Source organism: Pelodiscus sinensis, chromosome 8, assembly GCF_052426305.1.
Source record: "Pelodiscus sinensis isolate ZL-2025 chromosome 8, ASM5242630v1, whole genome shotgun sequence".
In the NCBI taxonomy this organism is placed as follows: domain Eukaryota; kingdom Metazoa; phylum Chordata; order Testudines; family Trionychidae; genus Pelodiscus; species Pelodiscus sinensis.
Window position 1 is genome coordinate 29,217,993 of NC_143059.1, and position 14,033 is coordinate 29,232,025.

At 46.0% G+C, this 14,033-nt stretch overlaps 1 protein-coding gene across 4 annotated transcripts in view; it reads right to left on the reverse strand.

Moving 5' to 3' along the window:
• Nucleotides 1-14,033, reverse strand: part of CDH23 (cadherin related 23) — a 573,109-nt gene that overhangs the window by 108,748 nt on the left and 450,328 nt on the right. The window lies entirely within an intron of this gene.

Consider the following 14,033-nt stretch of genomic DNA (forward strand, 5'->3'; position numbering starts at 1 on the left):
TATGCCAATTTGGAACTACGCAACTAAAGAGGCATCAGGAGATGATCAAGGCAGCCTCTCAGCATGAACAAATCTGTGCTTGTGTGTGTGTGTTGGTGTGTGTGCATGTGAGCATGCAGAGGGAAACAGAAAAAGATCTCATCCTATAGGATCACACCAACAACAGTTTTAATATAGCTAAAGAGAAAGTCTGATGCTCTCATTCTGAGGCCAGTTTTTCAACTGGTTCAAAACACATCCATCTCTACTTGAGAGTCACTCAAGCTGGCAGTCTGAGTTTCAGTCGGGGAACAGACTATTTCATGTTCTTTACTTTTTAAAACAATCATGGGCATTGATAAAAATAATCAAGATGTTGATGCTTAAAAAAAACCACCCTCCCACAGCTGTAAACAATTTTTTTTTTTAAAGAACCAGGGATTTGGAGCAATCAATTTTTTGCTCTGCTCCGCTCCAGCACCAATACTGACTGCTCTAGCTCCGCTCCATGCTCTGACTCAAATTAATTTTTAACTATAATTTTTTAATTTTTAATATACATGATTAATACACATTTTTATTTATAAATTGCAAGTTAGTTTTTCTTATGAAATTTTGCAGGAAAATATTCAAAATATTTTCCAAGTTTTTAATATCTCAAAAATGCTTTAATATAGATATATCAATGAAATTTGGTATGTGCCATAACGTTAGTACGTGCTATCGCTGTTCTACAACATTAATTGTTGAGAAGTACCGAGGCTACACGTTACAAGGTTGAAAATAAACACATAATAATCTAACTATCTAACTAATCTACGTGAGTACGTACTCGCCTATCCTTGGCAGAAGGGTGGGAGCAGTCTGCAGTGTTGCTGGATGTCTGATAATTATCTGATTCTTTAATAAAACATATCTCCAAAAAATTTTGTAATTTTGTATCTGTACATTAGATCTTGATTTCATCTGAAGTGAGAGTAACTGTGACATATTACGTAAAGTGGTAAAGTAGATGTTAATATCAATTGTTATACAATCTGAAACTTTTTGGCACCTTTAGGATTTTCTTGATAAAATATCATTCATTTTGGATTGAAAATGAAAAAAAGAAAAAAAAAACTGGAGCAGTGGAGCAGTCAAGATTTTCTGTCAGCTCCAGGCAAAAACCTGCAGCTCCACTGCTCCGTACTCCAGCTCTGGGCTCCGCTCCAAAGCCCTGAAAAGAACCCTTTCCAGGTGATGAGTCCATGACCTGTAGAGGCAAATACATCTCACTCACTGGAGGGGAGAAGGGGCCCATGTGATACTCTGTACAGTTTAGAAAGTTCTTTAAACTGCAGCAAGAAATGCAGTTTGGAACTTAGCCATCCCTTATACCTTTCATATTCTGAGGCAGGTGGGAAAGAAGAGTGGGAGACATCTGTTTAATAGTGTATGTTACATTTTGTTGCAGAGAGATTTCTCTCAGCAGTTTTCCTAGTGTCCTCTAGTCCAGAGGAATGCCTGGGAGTCTCCATCTTCTACCTAGGCCCAGTCTTCCCTGTCTCCTAGAACCTAGCCTCCCTGCCACCTAGCACAGAGAAGTAGGTCACAAGAGGAAAAATTCCTAGGAGTCTCAATTCCCTGATACTCTCAGGTCCCATCTATAGGCAAGGGTGAAGATGATCAGAGGGGAATGGAGTTCCACTAAGATCATAACACATAACTTAGAGAAATCACCACCAAAATACAGAACACAAATAGTGTTTTTGAAATGACTCCAAAATCAGCAGCATGATGCCCATAGTGTCTGATGTCATACCCAACTGACTGCCATGCCAGAATTGCATAGCTTACCAGCAGACATTAAAAACAAAACAAATCTAAAAAGTCATATAAATAATAGAATATGCTCCTGGGTAGATTTCCAGGCAGACAAGTCTGGAAAAGTTTACTCCGGAAAGCTACTTGTTGTGATGACTGCCACTACTGTGACTCATTGGCTGTCATGGTGGGTGGGCTGGCTCCAGTCCATTAGAAATCCAGCTACTGTGCCAGGTATGGTCTAATCTCAGCTCTGTTAGATAAGCACCCTGAGATGATTCCCAACTAGATCACCGATGTAGTGTATCTAGGCAGCCATCACAGGCCAGTGTTCATCATAACATGGGATGAGCAAAACATCTCTTCAACACTCCAAAGACACGACAAGATCAAATCTTTTGGCAGCAACTGCTGCCTAAGGACTTGATTAATCTCAGAAAAAAAATCTCAAAAAATGTAAATAGAATGAAATGAAAAGACCTTGATAGTATATCATGGTACACCACAGCAAAAAGATGATCCTGAACCACACTGTATGCCTGTGCCCATCTGAGAAGCTCCAGCCTTTCAGAACTTCAAACACAGGCCTCATCTTTGTTAACAGGGTAATGCTTAATGGTACAAGCCTGGGGCAATTCCTTTAGTGGACTTGTTTTTGAGGTGATGCAAAGGGGCCCCTTGAAGAAACCTGACAATCTGTGTGAAAGCTGAAATCTTCTCTAGATTAGCAAACTACTCTGCATGATCATCACCAGTCTTGCGGATCCTCCAGCATGGGGACATCTGCATGACAAGTGTATATATATCTGATCTGGGGAACTATTTGTTTAAAGCTGTCAGCTGTTAACTGCTTTCTTGCTGAAGAGTGCACTGGATAATTCTGAGAAACAAGCCTTTACATGGCTAGAGATTAAAAAAAGAAGCAAATGAGAAGTCTGCGGGAAAGTGGTGGCATTGTGCAAACCAGCTGCCACTTGTCCCAAAAGGGACAAACTAACTTCCTGGTTGCAGAAGGAACCCAGCTGGGTGCTCCCACCTACTGACTTGCTCCTATTCACGGTTCCATTCAAAGGATTTCACTACCAATCTAAATTCCCAGCTCTCCTTCCTGCCACCAAAATAAAAATCAGGTAAAAACTCTCTCTGGGGGCCTAAGTCTCTTTGGTTCATATGGCCATGCAAGCTATCCCTGTTTCTGTGATGTCCCTTCATGTTCCAGTTAATAAAGGACTCAGGATGGGGTTCAAAGGGTCATTTCCCCTCTTCTCTGAGGTTCTCCTGATCATTCAGAGCAGTATTTCTTAAACTTTTTAATACCGAGGAACACCAGACAATTTTTTTTATGAGGAACACCAAGGATTTTTTTGTTGAGGGAAAAAAAAAAAGGGTCGGGGGAAAGTTATTGAGGAAAAAAAAAGTCGCCTATTTAAGGCACACTGGTGTGCCCTGGAACACAGTTTAAGAAACACTCTTCCAGAGAAAGAGACTAGAAGAGCAGAGCATGTCGGAAGCATTTAAAGGCATGACGATGTCTCTGCTTTTGAAAGGACATGAGCCCAATGGGAACAATGCACGACAATGTGTCAGATCTGGAAGAGTAGCTCTTGACACTGCTTTCGGGTTTAATTGTGATGTTCTATTTAAAAAAGAAAACAAAAACAAAAAATCCCTTCTCTCCAAGGCTAGAATAAAATGCTCACATTGTGTGTCTCCTGCGACCACTGACAGCAGGGTGGCATGTTTCAAGATTGAAAGGAGGCGGGGTGAACAGTATAAAACAAAGGTAATGGTTACAATATGTTATAGGAGATGATCAACTGCTTTGGGCTATTTGTATATTCTGATTGCTCTGAAATTTTTCCAGATTTGCATGCATTTGTTTCTAAAAATACTGATTGATGCAATAAAGTTTTATTGGAAGTATTATTTTCTTACATAACAGAAAGTGATTCACAAATAATAGGTCAAAATCTAGCCAGCTACAGGGAAGGAGGGGTCAATGCCGTCAAATATCAGTGGCTAAAATGATGATGGTGAGGTTAACAGCAGCACTGGGATGATGCCATGTGAATTTGGCAATCAGAGGAAAAATGGAGTGGGAACCAGGAAGAGACAAGCTCCAAGTTGCCAGAGTACAGTTACCTGCATGACAAAACCAAAGTTCTTTTGCTGGAATAGATTTTTGTATCAACCTAAATCATTCCAAGAAATGACGTCTTTAGCCAGAACTGTACAAGACTGTCCCTCCCTTTCTGAATCTGTATGGGGTTCTGTAGCACACTTGTCCCCTGCTGGAAAACTGTGGGAGGGCTACACATCACGTTACAACCAGAGCAGCCAGGGCCATCCTTTGAATTTATGGAGCTCTATGTAGTACTATTAATCTGGTGCCTCTATGCCTCACGGAAGCTGAGGGGAGGCAAATTTTTAGAAATGCGAATTTATAATCTTCAGCAACATACTAATATTTTTAAAACTAATGTTAAACAAAGATCCTGTGGATTAACAGTAAATTCAGAAACGGACAGTAAATACCTTGGGTTGCCCCGTTAAATGGCTTCATTATCACCCAAATGGCCCTATCACAGGTTCTGCCAATAGGTCTGGCAGGCTTCTACACTTTTAAGTTAACTAGATCTTGTCCAGAGGAAGCAGAGCTTCAGAACAGGGATAGTAAGAGGCAGGTGGATAGACATTAAGACCCAGATGTGACTCAAATTTTCAGGTACTCTATTTCATAGCATTCTATGTATGAGTAAATACAGTGCCGAGTGTAGCAGACTACGTAAAGTAATCTCCTCTTACTGGAACCAACATTTTCCATACCAAGGCTCACCCAATATCTATCTCGATTAAAAAATCCACTACCCTCATTCTGCAACAGCTGTGCTTAGTGTGTAGGGAGGAGGGCGGAAGAGAAGTGCTGCCATACTTCCTTTATTCTATTTCCTCTTTTGTCTTTAAACATGTTTTTGCATTGTGGTTTTCCTGTTTTCAGCCCAGCTAAGTTGTCTTTTTAGCCCTAATTGGTCTCCAGCCATTTTTCTTTCTGCTACTGCTTGGACAAGGAGTGGAGACTTCAGAAAGGTGGCACTGACAGTATCCCCTTCTCTCTGGGGCACAGGGACATGGGCAACCAACCTGGGTGCCATGGTCAGTGTGCACTGTCTGAGCACCACAAGCTAGCAGGCCTTGGCTTCGGGAGCAGGGGTGAGTGCAAGTGAGCCTGGGCTGGAGCTTCTGGCCAGTTGGGTGGGGAGCAGGTAAGGCTGCCTGGATCTGCCAGCCTTCAGGGAATCTCAGACAGCAGGGCTCACCCCTGCAGAGCTAGTGGGCCAGCCCCTGGATCCCCTCTTCCTGCAGACATGGATGATGGCCACATACTTGCTATCCACTTGGTAGGTGATCAGGGATATATTAAGAGGGGGAGACTCCCAGCTCAAAACTCTCCTCTCTGCAGCCAGACTAGACTCTGGTGCCAGCTTCTCATACCCTATGCCCTGTGCCCTATGCTGCTGTCAAACTCAAAGACAGCACACCAAAATACAGGTTTTCCAAGGGTTTCCTTTCCCCTGGGCCAGCCCTGCATGGTATGCAGCATCTCAGTGCTCCATTAAGGAGACTTCAGCACAATGGCAACAGCAGTGTGCTTTTCCTGTCACTGGCAAAGGGCCTGGACAGCCATAGCCCATGTTTGCAATAAGGGCAACTTAATGAAAGTAGCAAAAGCCACGTGCCCTTCCCGAGACTGTTGCTGGGGCACAAGGACCTTGTACTTCTCAGAAGGGGCATTGCATTAAGATGATACCAGCACTGTACCCCTCTAGCCAAGAGGCAATGGAGCATGCATGCTAACGGCTCACTTTCCCAATATTGGAAACCACATCAAAGAAATTCCTCTTTGTTCTCCATCCCCTTCTAACTCTGCACGGCACGGGCTCTGTGTTCCCCCAACTCCCTCCTATGGCATGCTATTGGTTCTCCTCCTACCCCTGCAATTCTCCATCCCCCAGCACCACTATCTCCTGCTCTGCATGCCTGCACCAGTCCCTTTTTTCCTTGCTCCCACTGTCCAGGTTCTTGCTTCCATGACCACCAACCCACCCACTCCCTGCCCCCAGGTTCCTGCTCCCTCATCACCACCACTGCGCTACATTTCCATTACATTTCAGGTTCCTCCTTCATCCCCCTTCCTCCTGCTTCCCTCTTTCTGGGTCACTGCTTTCCCCTCCACTCTCAGCCTCAATTCCTCCATACCAGGTTCCCGTTTGCATCAGCACCAACCTCTCCTTCACTGCCCTCTGGCTTCCTGTGCATCCTTTGCCCAGCCCTTCTGCCTCTGTTGATTCCTCCTCATCCCCACTCTGCCTCCTCCCAGTTCCTACTTCCCTCCCCACTGCACTGACTCCCATCTTCCTCCCAGCCCTTCCTGTGAGGCTCATTCATTTCTGTTAAGAGTGAAGACTACTGACAGACTCCCAGTTAAGCTGCTGCCTTTGGTGTGTGTGCAAAGAGATTCTATAGATCACAGCAGGGGGCAGCAGAGAGATTCCTCTGCCAGCTGTACCGGGCAGTTGGGAGCCTGGATTTTCCTCTGAAATAGGCTTTGCTGTTGTTCTGATAGACACCTAAACCAACAGGTTCTGCCCGTGGATGCCTAGTACATTCGGGCCCTGTTTCACCCAGCTAATATGCAACCACTGTAACAAATTGCATTTCTGAATGACAGAGGGGTGTGTGCAAGCCCACAGGGGGATAGGGCACATGGGAGGGAGGAGCAAAGGGACACATATTACATGAGGGGAGGAGAAAGGGCCTGCTGCGTCAAAGATGGCGAGAAGGAATCTGTGTGATGGGACAAGAGAGCACAGACTTGTGGCGCTGTCAAGACATGAGATGTTTTCATAAATGGAGACAAGAAAATAACATTGGCCTGGGGATAGCACAGCCAGCTGCACTGGTCTCTGGATTCCAGTCCCACTTCATGATTCAGGCTCCTACCCAGAGCTGAGCTGACACTGCTGTGCCATGCCAGGGGGAGGCATCATTGCGCTGCCACATCTCCTCTCCCTCACACATCAAATTACCCAGCCCTGGCTGCTGCTCGGATGGAGGGTCAGGTTTTTCCAAAAAGTGCCTAGGATCTTTAGAGACCTATCCCCCAGAATCCCAGCCCTCTCCCAATTAAATAAAGTTCCAACAAGCATGAGTGAGAGTTCTGGGGCATGAAAGAATGGCAGATGCCTTTGCTACCACAATTACTTATACATAATCTCTTGCTTTACTAAGTGCTTTAGCACATGGAGTATGAATGACACTATTGAAAATTAGCATCTACTCTGCTTCTGAAGATAAGTGCAAAATAACCAAACTTTCTGAAAAGAACCCCACCAACAATGCCTGAACGGTACCCACAGATGTGACAAATCAGGGTGCATAGGATAAAGACATGCGCGTGTACACTTCAACTGTTGTGCGTGCACCTACACTACTTTCAGCCCATTAGCAGGACAAGCAATGAACTGTGAAAACTGTCCAAACAAATACCAGCTGCTTCTCCATACAATTAAAAGGAATAAGCAGATTTTAGAGACCATGAACACAGATATTAAGTTATTAATACCAGTACTAAAGCACTAGATGTGATCTCCTGATACCAAAGGTTGCTTTCAGTGCATTTAAAAAAAAACGAAGTTGTTACTAGGCAATTTAATCAGAAAGTAGAAGCCTGGGATAGGACAGAAGTTTGACTCACTGAGTTCTGCACTCTGTGATCACAAGGCAAATCCAGCCAAAGAGGAGCAGTAGGTAATTGTTTACACAGACCGCCATCCCCAAAGAAGCAAACAATGCACTTGCCAATAGAAAGGGGAAAATGTAAAAATAAAGAAGGGAGAAAAATGGTCACATGCAACAGCTGTAGCTATCCGCTGTGCCTCGCAGCTGTGTTTACTATCCCACTCCTAGGCCTTCACAGATACATCTACATTGCATTGTAAACCTGGGATCAGGCTCAGTTCCAGTTGAAACTCCCAACCACCCCCACACAATCATCTGACTCAGATCCACAAGGTGCTTTACTTTGTTGCCTGAACCTGTTTACTATCTTCCAAGGCAAGATTCTAAACCAGATTCACTGGAGACTTACTCTACGTTGGCTTCTGAAATTGAAGCTACTGAAATGAAAAGTGAAAGAATCACAACTCCACGCCTTATTTTATCTCTGACTTGAGCAGGAAAGGGTGCAGGGGTTGGGCAAAGAATGGAATCTCCAGCAGGCAGAAATTCAGCCTCACAAGATCTTTTTATTTCTATTTTTTATACTTTAGGAGAGGTTAAATTAAGTTCACTGCTGTCCCATGCCCTAGGGTCAAAATCATCATCCAATGCTAGACACAGAGAATGGGTGCTGTGAATATTCTCCTTGGGTGTGACCTGGGATGCCCTTTTTGTGTGAAATAATTTGTCTCACTTGTCCTCACAAAAATTTAGCACATCTCCATAGCAACCCTGTTTCTATCAGAACTGTTTTGGTACTTCCATGCATAGTATTCCTTATTATAAATGCTTGTACTAGTGCATTGTGGGACTCCTGAAGCATCTATCCCAGAGGGCTCATCATAGTCAATGTGCTTTCTCATCCAGTGCTTTAGGCATCCTATCCCATTTGTAAAGAAAGTTCATATTCCATTGAACTTAAGTCAGCGACCTTTTCCAGACATTACAGCCAATTGATACAACCCTCACTAGCAGCTCTGATATTTTCATAATGGATTTGATAGATGGGCAGACAGACATGTCAAATGCCTGGAATGGACAACTGGGGTAAGTGCGAGTCACAGTACAAGTGTTGCAAACTGTTCATAGCTGTTGCAACATTTCCTCCCAAAGTAGAACAGACTTCTGCACCTTGGAGAGTCTCACAAATATCTGAGAGAGATGATACAAGATAGCAGGAAATGGGGCCGCAGAAAGAAAGATGCTTGACAATTGTTCACTGTGGCTTGAAGGTGTGATCTTGAGGAATACGTGTTTACTAAAAATATCTGAATGAGTTCAGTACAGACATTTAAAAACCAGAGTGATCAGCCAGAGAGAAAACTGGTTCAATGTCCCAGAGGTCACTGTTCATGATCAGCTCCATGGAAGGAAGGAAAGTGAAAATATTTATAGTAAAATCATAGTTTTGTTTTTCATTGACAAATATTAGTTTATTAGTGTGCCCTAGTGTTCATTTGATAGTGTGGTGAAATAATCTGTAATGTTTCTTCCACAAGGGGGAAGTATCAGATACACATGCACAGACACACACATAATCGGACCTGCACCATTCAGAAGATTCAATTGGTAAAAGTGGCTTTGGAATTTAATATTTCTCACTGCTAGTGCATTTTCTTGATTCCCACAATCTGGCATCTTCTCTTTTGCTAGAAACAAATGGAATTAGATCTTATAAATCATGAATGAATACTCTTATATAGCTGCTCTGGGAATGGACAGGTATGGAAAAGACACGCAAACACTCTGCAATAAGCTGGACACTGGAATATAAAAACATGCCATGGCATGCAGAAGAACCACAAGCTAGTGTGTGTTAAATCGTTAGAGTGGGCCACCTGGGTACGGGTCATAATAAATTGAGAAATCTAATATGTATAAGTGTGCATCAGAATGGTATTCCTTTTATTATTCGGTATGCCTTTTTTACTGCTGTACAAGCCCCTGGAGGTAGGGAAATACACGGTGGCTCTAAATTGAAATAAATAAAATCACAGTTCTTAACTCTCTCCTGCTGTTGAGTCTCATGTTGCATCTGTTACTAGGGTTAGGATGGGAGCTAAAGGGGCAAACTGCACCCCTTCTGACAGGTTTCGCGGGTTCAGCCACCTCCTGAGAGAATTGATCACCTGCTGGGGGATAGACACCACCACATCCAGACTGTCTTGTGTTGGCACATATACTGAGGCGAGCCATCCCTAAAGGGGTTTGAGGCATAAACACGCACATCTGATCACGTGGCAGCATGATGTCATGTGACCTAGAAGTTTGAGGCACATTCTCGCCGTTGTAACAGGACAATGAGTAAGAGTGTGTATCAAGTCCTATATCACCTGAGACTGGGTTTCTGGAAGAGATGCCCTCCCTTGAGTCCAGGGTCACCCCTATAAACTCTGTTTTTTGCTGGGCTGACTTTCCATTTGAGAAGGATGCCCAGGGCTCTGAACAGCTCTAACATGAGCCCCATGTGTGCATGAAGTTGCTCTCTGGAAGTCACTTTTAATAACTAGTCGTCCAGATAAGGAAACACCTGGACCCCTTTCTTGTGCAGGAAGGCAGCTGCCACTGCCATACATTTGGTAAATACTCTTGGGGCAGTAGACAGGCCAAATGGGAGCACTGCAAACTGGTAATGCTTGTTTGCTACTGTAAATCTGAGATAGTGTCCGTGACATGGAAGGATTGAAATGTGGAAGTGTGCGTCCTTCATGTCGAGGGCAGTGAACCAGTTTTCTGGATCAAGACAGGGAATTATGGTGGCTAGTGAGACCATCATGAATTTCATTTTCCGCATGTAGCAGCTGAGGTTTTTTAGGTCTAGGATTGGTCTTAAACTGCCTTTCACCTTTGGTATCAGAAAGTAGGGGAGTAAAAACCCTTGTTCCTCATCCCCAGAGGGACCACTTCTCATGTATCACACCTAGTTCAAGGAACAATCAGACCCCCTGTTTCAGGAGATGCTTGTGAGAGAGGTCCCTAAAGAGGGACGGGGAAGGGTGATGGTGAGGCGGTGGGGATGTAAACTGCAGGGACTATCCCACCCCAGCCATGCAGAGGACCCAGTGATCTGAAGTAATACTGGCCCATGCACGATAGAAGTGGAATAGTGTGGCTGAAAATAAATGGGAGGGATCTGGTAGGTCTGGTGCTCTGCCCTTGGGTGCACCTTCAAAAGGCCTGTTTCAGGTCTACAGGGCTTTAGAGGAGTTATTCCCCTGGTTATTTTGCTGAGATGGGGTTCTCCTGTTATTGTTCCTGTTGCACCTGCGCTGCTGTTCAGGGTGCTGTCTTGGTGCAAACCTCTGCTGTGGAGGACAAAGACGGAAGGGGTGACTTTGGGAAGCTGGGGTGTGCTTCTCCAAATGGCTGTGGTTGCCCAGAAGTCTTTGAGGGAATGTAGCTTAGAATTTTGTCTGTTCTGAGAACTGGCTCTCGCCCTCAAAGGGGAGGTCCTGAAATGTGTACTGGACCTCCAGGGGAAGCCCCGAGGCCTGAAGCCATGCTGACTGGCGCATAGTCACCCCCATTGACAATGTCCTCATTACCAAGTCTGCAGAGTCTAGGGCACTTGTAAAGAGGTCTTGGCTATGGTGCAGCCCTTCTCCATCAGGGCCCAAACTCCTGGCAGTTATCGTGAGACAGGAGCACCTTATATTTTTAGAGCACCTCCCACAACTTGAATGCATAATGGCTGAGGATCACCTGTTGGTTAGCAATCCTCAGCTGTTGACCTCATGCAGAGTTGACTTTCCTGCCAAACAGGTCAGTGTTTCTGGCCTCTTTGGTCTTGGGATCAGGGGCCTGTTGCCCTTGTTTCTCCGGGTATGTCTACACTACAAAGTTACTTCAAACTAACAGACGTTAGTTCGAATTAACTTTGATAGGCACTACACTAGCGTTCCGCTAGTTCGAACTTAATTCGAACTAGCGAAGCGCTTAGTTCGAACTAGGTAAACCTCATTGTACGAGGACTAAGCCTAGTTCGAACTTACTAGTTCGAATTAAGGGGTGTGTAGCTCCTTAATTCGAACTAGTGGGAGGCTAGCCCTCCCCAGCTTTCCCTAGTGGCCACTCTAGCCAAAACCAGGGAAACTCTATTGCCCCCCTCCCGGACCCGGACCTCTTAAAGGGGCACGGGCTGGCTACGGTGCCCGTTCCAGGTGCAAGCCTGCCAGCACCCAGCTGCAGCTGGCACGGCTCGAGCCAGCCACCCGATGCCCCCCAGCCCTCCCCCTCTTCTCCAGGACCAGGCTGGAGGCTCCGGGGAGCTTGCCCGGGACCGCAAGAGGCGGGCATCCGCCTGGGCTAGTGTGGACATTGTGGACCTTGTCCACGACCTCCGCACTAGGCACAGGAAAGTGGCTGTCTAGGGCAGGAGAGCTGCCAGCCTGGCCACCCAGGAGCAGGTGTGCATGAAAATCAAGGTGGTCCACTGAGACCCCCGACTCTGAGCCCTGAGCTTACAATGGCCGTACTGGGTCAGACCAAAGGTCCATCTAGCCCAGTAGCCTGTCTGCCAACAGCGGCCAACCCTAGGGAACCTGGAGGGGATGGACCGAAGACAGTGACCAAGTCATTTGTCTCGTGCCATCCATCTCCAGCCTTCCACAAACTTTGGGCAGGGACACCACTCCTACCCCCTGGCTAATACCACTCCATGGACCCAACCTCCATGACTTTATCTCACTTCTCTTTAAACGTTGTTCTAGTTCTAGCCTTCACAGCCTCCTGCAGCAAGGAGTTCCACAGGTTGACTCTTTAATTTGTGAAGAACAACTTTCTGTTACTAGTTTGAAGCCTGCTACCCATTCCTTTCCTTTGGTGTCCTCTAGTCCTTCTATTATGGGAACTAATGAAGAACTTTTCTTGATGCACCCTCTCCACCCCACTCATGCTTTTATAGACCTCTATCATATCCCCCCTCAGTCTCCTCTTTTCTAAACTGAAAAGTCCCAGTCTCTTTAGCCTCTCTTCATATAGGACCTGTTCCAAACCTCTGATCATTTTAGTTGCCCTCCCCTCTCCCACACTCTCTCTTCCCCTCTCCCATCTCCTTTTCCCAGTCTCCCCAAGTTTTGTTCAATAAAGAGAGATTCTATTTTTGACCACACGTTTTCTTTATTTTGTACATCAGGAAGGGGGGCTAGGGAAGGGTAAGTGGAAGGAGGTGAGGGAGGAATGGGGTACGAGCCCCTGATGGGGAGGACTGGGCTGGCTCTGCGGGCTTCTGGGGTTGGAAGCTCTCCTGCAGCCCCCCAATTGCCTCCTCTCCCCAGATGGCAGCCTGCGGCAAGTGCAGCCGGTCTGATGGCCGAGTGCTGTGATGTGCCCAGTGTGGGCACTCAGGGCACTCCAAGCCAGGACTGCTTTGCAAGCGGGGCACCCCTGAGAACTGTCTGTCCGGGGTGAGGGTCAGGTCCCTTTAAGCACAGCCCTCGGCTAGCCTGAGGCAGCAGCTCTACGCTCTAAGTCCTCATCTGATGCCCTGCCGGCACTGCTTCCAGCCATCCTTAAGCCAGGTTCAGGGTCCACTTAATGTGGACATGCTAGTTCGAATTAGCAAAACGCTAATTCGAACTAGTTTTTTAGTCTGGATGCGTTAGTTCGAATTAGCTTAGTTTGAATTAACTAATTCGAACTAAGTTAGTTCGAATTAGCGCTGTAGTGTAGACGTACCCTCCTTCTTGTTGAAGGCTGATACCAGAAGAGAGGAGGGATGAGGATATGAGAACAGGAACTCATAGCCTTTGGAGGGAACAAAGTTCCTCCTCTCAACCCCTTTGACCGTTGGGGGGGGGGGGGGGGATGTATTCTGGGGTCTGCCTAGATGGAGCCGCAAGCTATTCAGAACATCTGGTAGTTCTCTGGGTGGGGCGCAGGGGCAAAGACTTCACATGCTCCCCCCACTACTGGGCCAGTCAGGGTCTGTGGGCAGGGAAGCAAGGAAGTGTCCTGGCCCCAACCCCTTCTGCCCAAGACCACGCCCCTTCCAGAGCAGAGCAGGGCCACTTCAAAAATTTTGGAAGTGCCCCCCCAGTCTAAAATTATTGCCCACGCCTGTGCTAGGGACTAGGAGCTTGCCACAGCAAGACAGCTAGGAAGTTCCAACGCCATCACGGACATCAAGGAACCGAGGGAAGGGTAGCGTCTGCAGTGGTATATATGCACTAATATAGCAGTGCTACTCTTCGGGTCTCCACAGCCGACTTTATGGGAGCTGCCAGGGGAAAAGTTTCCGACACTCATGCATGTGGCGTACGTACACTTGATTGGTATCAACTTGAACAAGCACTCGAAGAAGAACTATATTTTTTAAGATAGAGTCCACCCCTTACCCCAGTGGTTTTTAAGTAGAATTTTACTTCTATCCCTGTGGTTCTGAGTGAGCAAACTGCACAGTGAAGACAAGCAAGACAAAAAGCTCTGGGTAGACAAAGCCCTGCATGTCTGACAGAGCACAAACAGTGCTTGTG